General features: G+C 38.0%; 1 long non-coding RNA gene across 1 annotated transcript; it reads left to right on the top strand.

Annotated features, from left to right (window-relative positions):
• On the top strand, positions 1-801 carry LOC108845902 (uncharacterized). Its single transcript, XR_008937446.1, has 2 exons — positions 1-120; positions 241-801. It is a non-coding gene; the product is annotated as an uncharacterized LOC108845902 (long non-coding RNA).
• The last annotated feature ends 8,710 nt before the right edge of the window (positions 802-9,511 follow it).

The raw sequence follows: 9,511 nt of genomic DNA, 5'->3' as shown, positions 1-9,511 counted from the left end.
CTTTAGAGCTGTTGGATTAACCTAAATCTAAGGGTACAGATTTGTTCCTTTTATTTTATTGTTTTTTCCTCTCTCTCTCTCGACACCCACAGATCTTCTTCATTCTTCTCTTTTTTTTGGGTATGAATCTGCTCCTCTTCTCTTCATCTTCTTCTTTTTCCTTCACTCTCATTTCTCTCATCTCTCCCATTACTTCCGGATTGAAATTTCACTGATTTTCACTCATGTTATATTTTTCAGATTTGGTCAACAGACAACATGTGAAGATGATAATGGAGATGACGAAGACTCGCCGGTGAAGAAGACTCGTGCGAACGCTGGAGGCTCACCGGAGATGAAGCGCATGAGGCTCACCGGAGAGGAACCACGAGTCTCTTTATCTCTCTGTTTTGATTTTGATTTTGATTTTGAGTGTGATTTTGATTTTGAGTGTAAAAGAATGTAGACGAGGCAGAAGAAAAGACGATGTTCGGTGGTGGTGCTTAGGGAAGATTGGTGGTTCTTTTGTTGAGAAGGAGCTCGATGGTGAAGAGGTAGCAGAAGAAGCGTGACAGAGGAGGAGACAGAAGAAGCTTTCCGGGGCTGGTGGTGGAGGAGCTGGCGGTGACCATGACGGGAGGAGGAGAGAGCGGCGGCTTAGGGTTAGGAGTTAGGATAGGTTTTCGGTTTAATAGGTTTTTGATTTAGTATGTTTTGGTTTTATTTAATTTTATTTTAATCTGGTTTGGCTTTGTAAACCGGATTATATCTGTAAACAATTTCAATTTTAGAAATAAAATTTATTATATTTTTTATTATAAATCAATTTTTATTTTTTATTTTAATTTAAATTATTAGTAATATTAACTATATAACAGCAAACCAGAAATACTGTTATCATATCTCATAGATACAACAGCGTGCATAAAACTGCTATTATAAATGGTATACCTATTATAGCTGGGGCAGACATAGCGGTTCATAATACGCTATCCAAGACATATGATAGCAGTTTTTCCGTGCTAAGAAAAGAGATATTTTTTGTAGTGTGCTAAAACTCAGAATTAATGCATGATCTCGTGACATGATTTTGCTGTCCATGACTGATGTTTTTTTTTTGTTGTCTTTCTTGCGTGTGAGTTGTGATGGCATGATGAATTCCATGACTATAAAGAAAATGTGAAATTGCAAAATATCTCGAAACTAACATAAGAAAAGTCGAGTACAAGGAAAATTTACAAGTTATGATAATGAATAGGTAGAAATTGATGATGATTTACAAGAATAAATCTACACTAATCAATCTCTTATGGAGTTACGTTAATATTATTTTTATTACTTTCGTCTACTTTCTTATAAAAAAGTTTCTAATAAATAAAATTTATAATGTCACGTTTACTTTACAGTAATAGATCGCTACACCACTTTTAAAAGCGACATAAAAAGTAGGTTGTGATATTGTTTTCTCAACCCATCTGTCTGATCGAACACCGTTAAAATGGTACATCCATTACCACTGCATTAAAATGTGACCAGTCGAAAATTCTTTGTATATAGTCCTCTTTCATACACAAGTAACACGTCCCCGTATAGAGGCGTCGACACACGAACCACAAGTCAAAAATGAATGAGGATATCACAATATTAATGGAAAACATCGTATATTACAAAAGCCTTTGAAAATGAACTATAAAACATAAATAACCATTAGTTTAAATTTTGCGTATTTAGAACATATCCGCTTATAAAATAAAACCGGGCCGTTGTAATATATTCTAAGAAGTAACGGAATATGACTTAAATCTGTCATTTTCTTAATTAGTAAAAGCTTAACTTTGTACAAGCTTTGGCATAGTTCTTTCCAGATTACAGCAAGAAACAAAAGTATATTACACAAGGCAGTATGCCAGTATCACACAGTCCACAAAAGAATATAATTGCCATTCTTTTTGGTGCAAAATTAAAACATATAAACATTCTGTAACATCCCGAGTTGTGATATGCGAAAAAGGCTTAAGAGAATTGATTTGACTACCTATGTCACCAAAGTTGACTTACCTTTTCCGGAGCACATCCTGAAAGAACTCCAGAGTTAAGCGTGCTTGAGTTGGAGTAGTGGAAGGATGGGTGACCTATCGGGAAGCGATTCGCGATAGCGTTGTGAGTGAGGCCAAAGCACGGGGAAAGGTCGGGTGGTGATTGCAGGGTCAGTAAACAATGATTTCGAGCCTTGGAAAATTAACGACCGACCGTCGGATGGGATGGGGCCCATGGGCCAAGAGAGCGGGCGTGGGTGGCCCATTAGCCGTGGGCGGTCGGGGGGTTACAAGTGGTTATCAGAGCTGGCTAGCCGTCTCAGTTCTGACCTGAGAGGCATCTTGAGACCTGTCATGGGATGCAACGAGGGTGTTGCGTTCTTTGAGAGGGGGTGAATTGTAAACATCCGAGTTGTGATATGCGAAAAAGGCTTAAGAGAATTGATTTGGCTACCTATGTCACCAAAGTTGACTTACCTTTTCCGGAGCACATCCTGAAAGAACTCCAGAGTTAAGCGTGCTTGAGTTGGAGTAGTGGAAGGATGGGTGACCTATCGGGAAGTGATTCGCGATAGCGTGTGAGTTAGGCCAAAGCACGGGGAAAAGTCGGGTGGTGATTGCAGGGTCAGTAAACAATGATTTCGAGCCTTGGAAAATTAACGACCGACCATCGGATGGGATGGGGCCCACGGGCCGAGAGCACTACAAGAAAACAGGTCTTTAACGACTACGGGATTAGTTGTACCTTGGTCGTAAAAAGGGTATTACGACCAATGAACAACTAAAAACGATTGGTCGTAATCTGCTGGTCGTAATCACTAAATGGTTGGGCTTTGGTCGTAAAGTTACGATTAAATATATTAGTCGTAAGGGAGTCGTACCTTTACGATTAATATAATTGGTCGTATATCAGATGTAATAAATGTAGTCGTACACGGGTCGTAAAGCATTAGTCGTAAAGTAGATGTAATAAATGTAGTCGTAAGTGGGTCATAAGATTTTAGTCGTAAAGTAGATGTTATATATTAGTTGTTAAGTAGTCGTAAAGTATTTTTTAAATAGAGGTAAATTAGTCGTAATATAACGACTAACTTACATCGAATCTGTAATTTTAGTAATTCGATTTTAAATATTAAAATTAATTTTAATAATTCAATTTTACCAAAAAAAAGATTTTTTTTTTAAATATAAATATTTTACGAATTTCATTTTAAATTCATAAAAACATAATAATATAACATTCATAAATTCAAAGTTTTCAAAATACAAAATAATTAAAACCGAAAACTAAGCATTAAGATCATAAAAGAGCTCAGAACTCCTCTCCTCGGCACGCCGAGTCAAATCGTCCTGCTCTTCCGGAGTCGGGTTGGGGACGAAGGTCGGACGGAGGTTCTTCCACGATGCTGTAAACCGACGGGTCGACGTTCGGAGTTGTCTCTAGAAGCATATCGAACATGTTTGCCATCGACTTAAACATCCCGTTGTGGTCGGCTAACTTCTGGTTCGCAGTTTCCAACTCCCTCCGGACCGAGGACTCTTCTTCCCTTTGAGCAGCGTGTTCAGCTCTCGCCATGGGAACATCATTCACACTCCCGATCCCAATTATACGTCCCCTTCTCTTCGGAGCAACCTATATATAATTTATAAATAGATATTATTAGTACATATGTAAAATAAATATATGCATGTATATAACTTAAAAAGGTCGAATATTTTACCTGCTCGAAAATTCGGTCTTGTTCGATGGCCGAAAGCTGGACCGGTGGATCATCCGGGTTTTGTTGCGTCCGCTGAGTCTGGACCTCCTGAATCCGAGCTTCTACATCGTTGTAGATCTGCTCTGCTCGTGGATGTACGAATTGGCCATCGGCATGGGAGTGGGTCTCCTTGTAGAGTCGGCTGAGAGTCGGCGGCGCTCCTTCTTTGGCAGCCTATATTTAAAACAACAACAATATATATTTTATATATATATAATATATATATATGTAATGAAAATTAAGAAAAAATTTAAAACTTACAATTTGCAATGCCCTTTTGGCATATGGAGTCTGTCCAGAAGTATGAGGTATTGGCAGGTTACCTTGAGCATCACGGGTTAGCCGGGCGGCCGAGCATTTAAGAGACCTTTGGACTGACTTAGGCAAAAGCCAATAAGCCTTCAAGCCAGTCCAAACGTCATTGCTGAGGTACGTTTGTTTTGCATCATCCCCGATATACTTCCACTTCTCCTTCCAGTCGCCAACAATGTTTTTGAGACGGAGCATTGCCTTGTTGTTGAACGCTTCTTCACCGTCTCATTGATCCCAGTGGACCAGTACGTACTATTACGACTAAAGAGGGACCAATAGTGGTACATTAGTCGTAAAATTACGACTAATTAAGGACTAAATCTACGATAGTCGTACACGGGTCGTACAGTTACGACCAACTTAATACGAATGAGTCGTACATTGGTTGTAAATCTACAACCCGTTTACGACGAATGCAGTTCACGACCACATTGGGACCAACGTTTTATTAGAAAAAAACTCGAAGAGGTTTATCAAAAATTATGATAAACCTCTATTACCCATTTTACATAAATTATGAAAAAAAAAAGAGAAGAAAGATACTGGAATCACAAGTAGAAATGACGAAACATAAGGAATTGTCTGTTTCTACTTATGTTTCCATATCCTTATCCTCTTTTTTTTTTTCTAAATTTTGTATATATGGATTAATTTTCATGTGAACAAATTTTTAAAGTCTACAAAAACAAGGAAGAGAAAAGAGATGGAATCACAAGAGAAAATAAAATCAACATAACGAATAGATAACCGAATTATATTTCCACTTATGATCCCAAATCTCTCTTCACTTTCTTTTTTTTTAAGATTTGTAAATTTTGTTTATAACTGAGATGGTAAAAAGGGAGTATATATAGGGGCACATTCGACATGTGAGTCGTACGTTGGTCGTAATTGTACGACCAATGAGGGGCTAATTGTCAACTTAGTCGTATATGAGTCGTAAATGTACGACTCCCTTAGGACTACTTTGTAATGTAGTCGTACATGAGTAGTACTTACGACTAATTAGCTTCGTTATACCCTAAACCCGAAACCCCAAACCCTCAAACATCATAGTGTCGTAAAGTGGTCGTACTTAAGCCCTAAAACCTAAACCCTAAACCCTAAACCCTAAACCCTAAACTCAAAATCCCAAACCCCAAACATCATAGATAAACATCATAAGTTTAATACTCTTTCATACTCCAAAAATCATATATATATAATTATCATAACATTACAATATAAAGTTAAACACAAACGTTCTAACATAATGGAAAAAAAAAACGTTCTAACATAATGGAACTTGACACTCGTCATCAGAAACATCATCCGCTTCATCATTTTCTTCAAATTCATCTTCATTTGCTTCATTCGTTGCATCGTCTGGAAGTTCTTCGTATCCCGGATTATGCGGATCAATAAGTAAGATATCATCTTCTACTTGTTCGGGTACTTCAACTTCATTTACTGCATCTTCTTGTAATGGCGGTGGGTCATCATTCACAACTCTGCCCCGAGGTGTAACTTTTATAGCGGCTAACCAAGATATTCCAGATTGTTTGATCTTCGGGTATGGAACAAAACAAACCTGATCTGCTTGAGAAGCCAATATGTAGGGTTCAAATTTGTTGTACCTCCGTGAAGCATTTATATCAACAACACCAAACTTGCTATATCGAACACCTCTATTGACTGTGGGGTCAAACCAATCACATTTGAAGAGCACGCATTTCAGCTTCACTACACCGGGGAACTCCACTTCGATGATCTCTTTTAAGATTCCATAGAAATCTGTTTCACCTTTCACACATACTCCATAGTTCATTGTTGCTCGTCGACTTCCATATTCGTAAGTGTGAAAAGTGTATCCTCTTGTGAAATACATAGATGCAATGGTGACCTTACCGACCGGACCTTGTATCAATTCGTGAAACCATTGAGGATAAATTGATCATCATAATCAACCTGGAACATCAACATTTATTTGTATAAAGACTTAACCAATCATATAATTAATTTTCATGTTAATTAATTAGATACACGACGTACCTGCGTTTTTAACCATTTCACAAAGTGTTGGTCTTTCCTTTTGTTGAGATCAGCAGTTGATATTCCTGGTATAGCTTCTTCGACTTGGGCAACAAAATCGCTGTTTAAAAGAAAATTATCATTAAGTGTTATATATGTGTGGTAAAATTTAACAGAAATAATAATTTCAATTACCTTTCAAATGATTCAATCTCCTCGCAGTTAAGAAGTATATATGTGTGGGCACTATGTGCGTCTTCAGAACTTGACCACCAAACTTCTTTTAGTTTTCCACCAAGCCGTCCAATCTGAGTAAATATGTCTGGAACATCTTCAACAATATATGTCGGCATAACACCACCATCATCATATCTGCTCGTATTTCTTTTTTTTGGTCCGGACTTGTGACGCAAAAGTAGTAGGACGTAAAGTGAGATGTTTCCTCATTCAAACTCCCAGCAACTATTGAACCTTCCACCCTTGCCAGATTTTTGCTTTGCCTTTCAAATATTTCATAGCTCGTTCGTAAGGATACATCCATCCATTATGAACAGGTCCACGTAGCATTGCCTCATACGGAAGGTGGATAACCAGATGTTCCATGACGTCAAAAAAGGACGGAGGAAAAATTTTCTCCAAATTACACATCAAGATCCGGATATTCGCATCAAGTTGTGTGATGACGTCTACAGTTAAGGTGCGTGCACTAAGATCTCTGAAAAAAGCTCCGATGCCTACACATAATTTACAATCATAAGTTTTTTTCCAACAAGAAGAAATAATAACTTTAATTATTTGTTACCTGCAAGTGCTTCGTGAACCTCTTTTGGAACCAACTCCGCAAGTGCAAATGGCAGAAGTCGTTTGCATAAAACATGACAGTCATGACTCTTCATTCCTGAAAACTTTTGTCCCTGATGATCAACACATCTTGATAGATTTGAAACATATCCATCAGAAAACTTCACATCTGACGCCACCCACTTGAACAACGCAGCTTTTGCTTGTGCTGACAATCTGAAAATGGGAACTGGAATTCTCCCATCGTTCATAATATGCAGTTCAATCCGAGAACATAATGCAGGTAAATCCAACCTTGAGTTCTTGTTATCTTTTGTCTTCCCAGGGACGTTCAACAACGTATTCATGATGTTGTCAAAGAAGTTCTTCTCTATATGCATCACGTCCAGATTGTGGCGCAGCAGCAGATCTTTCCAATATGGAAGTTCCAAAATATACTCTTCTTGTGCCAATTATGCTGAGTCCCGTAACCATTAGGCATATTCGGAGGATTATGCCAATTACCGCCTTTGACAACTGTGCTTTGTCCACCATAGTAATCAATATCCTTCTCGATTTCCTCTCCAGATAAATATGGTGGAGCGGTGTCCCTTACTATCCTTTTTGACCGAAAGTGTTTCTTGTTCCTTCGGTACGGATGGTTAATGGAAAGAAATCTCCGATGACAATCAAACCAGGACGTCTTCCTACCATGCTTCAACTGAAATGCGTCTGTGCTTCCCATACAATATGGACAAGATAGCCTCCCATGCGTCGTCCAGCCCGACAACATCCCATATGCAGGAAAATCACTAATAGTCCACAGTAGAACTGCTCGCATTGTAAAGTTTGTTCTCGTTGAACAATCATATGTCTGCACGCCTGTTGACCACAATTCCTTCAATTCTTCAATCAAAGGTTGTAAAAAACATCAAGGGATCTTTTGGGATGTTTGGGTCCAGGTATCAATATACTCATGAAAAGCAATTCTTTTTCCATACACATCTCTGGTGGAAGGTTGTATGGCGTCAAGAAGACTGGCCAGAGAGAGTATTGTCTTCCAGACATTCAAATGGACTAAAGCCATCTGTGCAGAGCCCAAGATAAACGTTGCGGGGGTTGCTTGCAAAATCAGGATAGACATTATTCAAATGTTTCCACGCTTTGGCATCAGAGGGATGATTGATCTCTCCTTCCTTCTGATCATGTTCTGCATGCCATCTCATCGACGCTGCCGTCTTTTCAGATTGATATAATCTCTTGAGTCTATCCTTGATTGGTAAGTACCACATCCGCTGGTACGGCACCCTATTTCGTCCACGTCCTTGCGTTTATATCTTGGCTTCTTGCAAAATTTACACTCTAACAATTCTGCATCTTTTCCCCAGTATATCATACAGTTGTCTATACACACATCAATCATCTCCGAAGGTAAGCCAAGACTATGAACAAGTTTCTGAATCTCATAATAAGATTCAGCACACAAGTTATCTTCAGGCAAATACTCTTTAAACAACTCAGCCCATGCATCCATACAAACTTCAGGTAAGTTATGATCAGTTTTGATATTCATCATCCTAGCTGCCAAAGATAATTTAGAAAGACCTTCTCTACAACCTTCATAGATTGGCTCATTTGCTGCTGCTAGCATTTCATAAAATCTTTTTGCATCCAAATTAGGCCCCTCTACATTTTCAACCTCCTCTATTACTGATGTTGTTTCACGAAATGCATCAGTAACCATATCATGCATTCTATCATGATCTAACATATGATTTTCTTGAATAACACTTTCAGAAGGCAAATGTGGTTCATCTCTGTTACGAACATTTTCAACATGATTACTACCACTAGCTTCATTCCTATTATCACCCTCTCCATGGTTAAACCAAATATAGTAATGTGGAGTAAATCCTCTATTTACTATATGTTTCCAAACGGTTTCACTAGCAGCAAACTTCGTATTTTTGCATTTACGACATGGACAGAACATTTTACCCGTTTCCTTTGTGAGAGGCGTCTGTCCGGCCTGGTACATGAATATCTCTGCTCCGTTCAGAAATTCGTCTGTTACTTTTCCTGTTGAATCTTTATGCGCATACATCCAACTCCGAAGCGCATAAATATTTTCGGACATTTTTTTAACTATTTCCCGTTTTTTTGCTTCTTTTTGTTTTTTTTTTGTGCATCTTAAGAATGAGGGAGAAGATCATATTTATAGAGAAATTTCGATTTTGGTACGTACAATGTTACAACTAATTTACGTTTAAATTATAACTTAACTACCAAAGTGCAACTTTGTTCTCGTAAATCAGTTGTTAATTAGATGTAAACAATTTTGATGTACCTAAGTCGTAATATTACAACTAATTTATGACTCCTTTAGTCGTTAATTAGATGTAAAAATATTTAGATGTAAGTTAGTCGTAATGTACATCTAATGTACGACTACATAAAATTTTAGTCGTAAATTAGATGTAACTTTACGACTAAAGTACGACTAGCAAATTTAGTTGTAACTTTACGTCGACATTACGACTAATGTTGACTTCGTCGTAAATTAGTCGTAAAGCAGTCCTTAATTTACGACCACCATTGGTAGTCGTAACTGTTTGGTCGTTAGGCATGCGTTTT

This window comes from Raphanus sativus, chromosome 8 (genome assembly GCF_000801105.2).
Source record: "Raphanus sativus cultivar WK10039 chromosome 8, ASM80110v3, whole genome shotgun sequence".
Lineage (NCBI taxonomy): Eukaryota > Viridiplantae > Streptophyta > Magnoliopsida > Brassicales > Brassicaceae > Raphanus > Raphanus sativus.
This window is presented reverse-complemented; position numbering and strand designations above follow the sequence as displayed.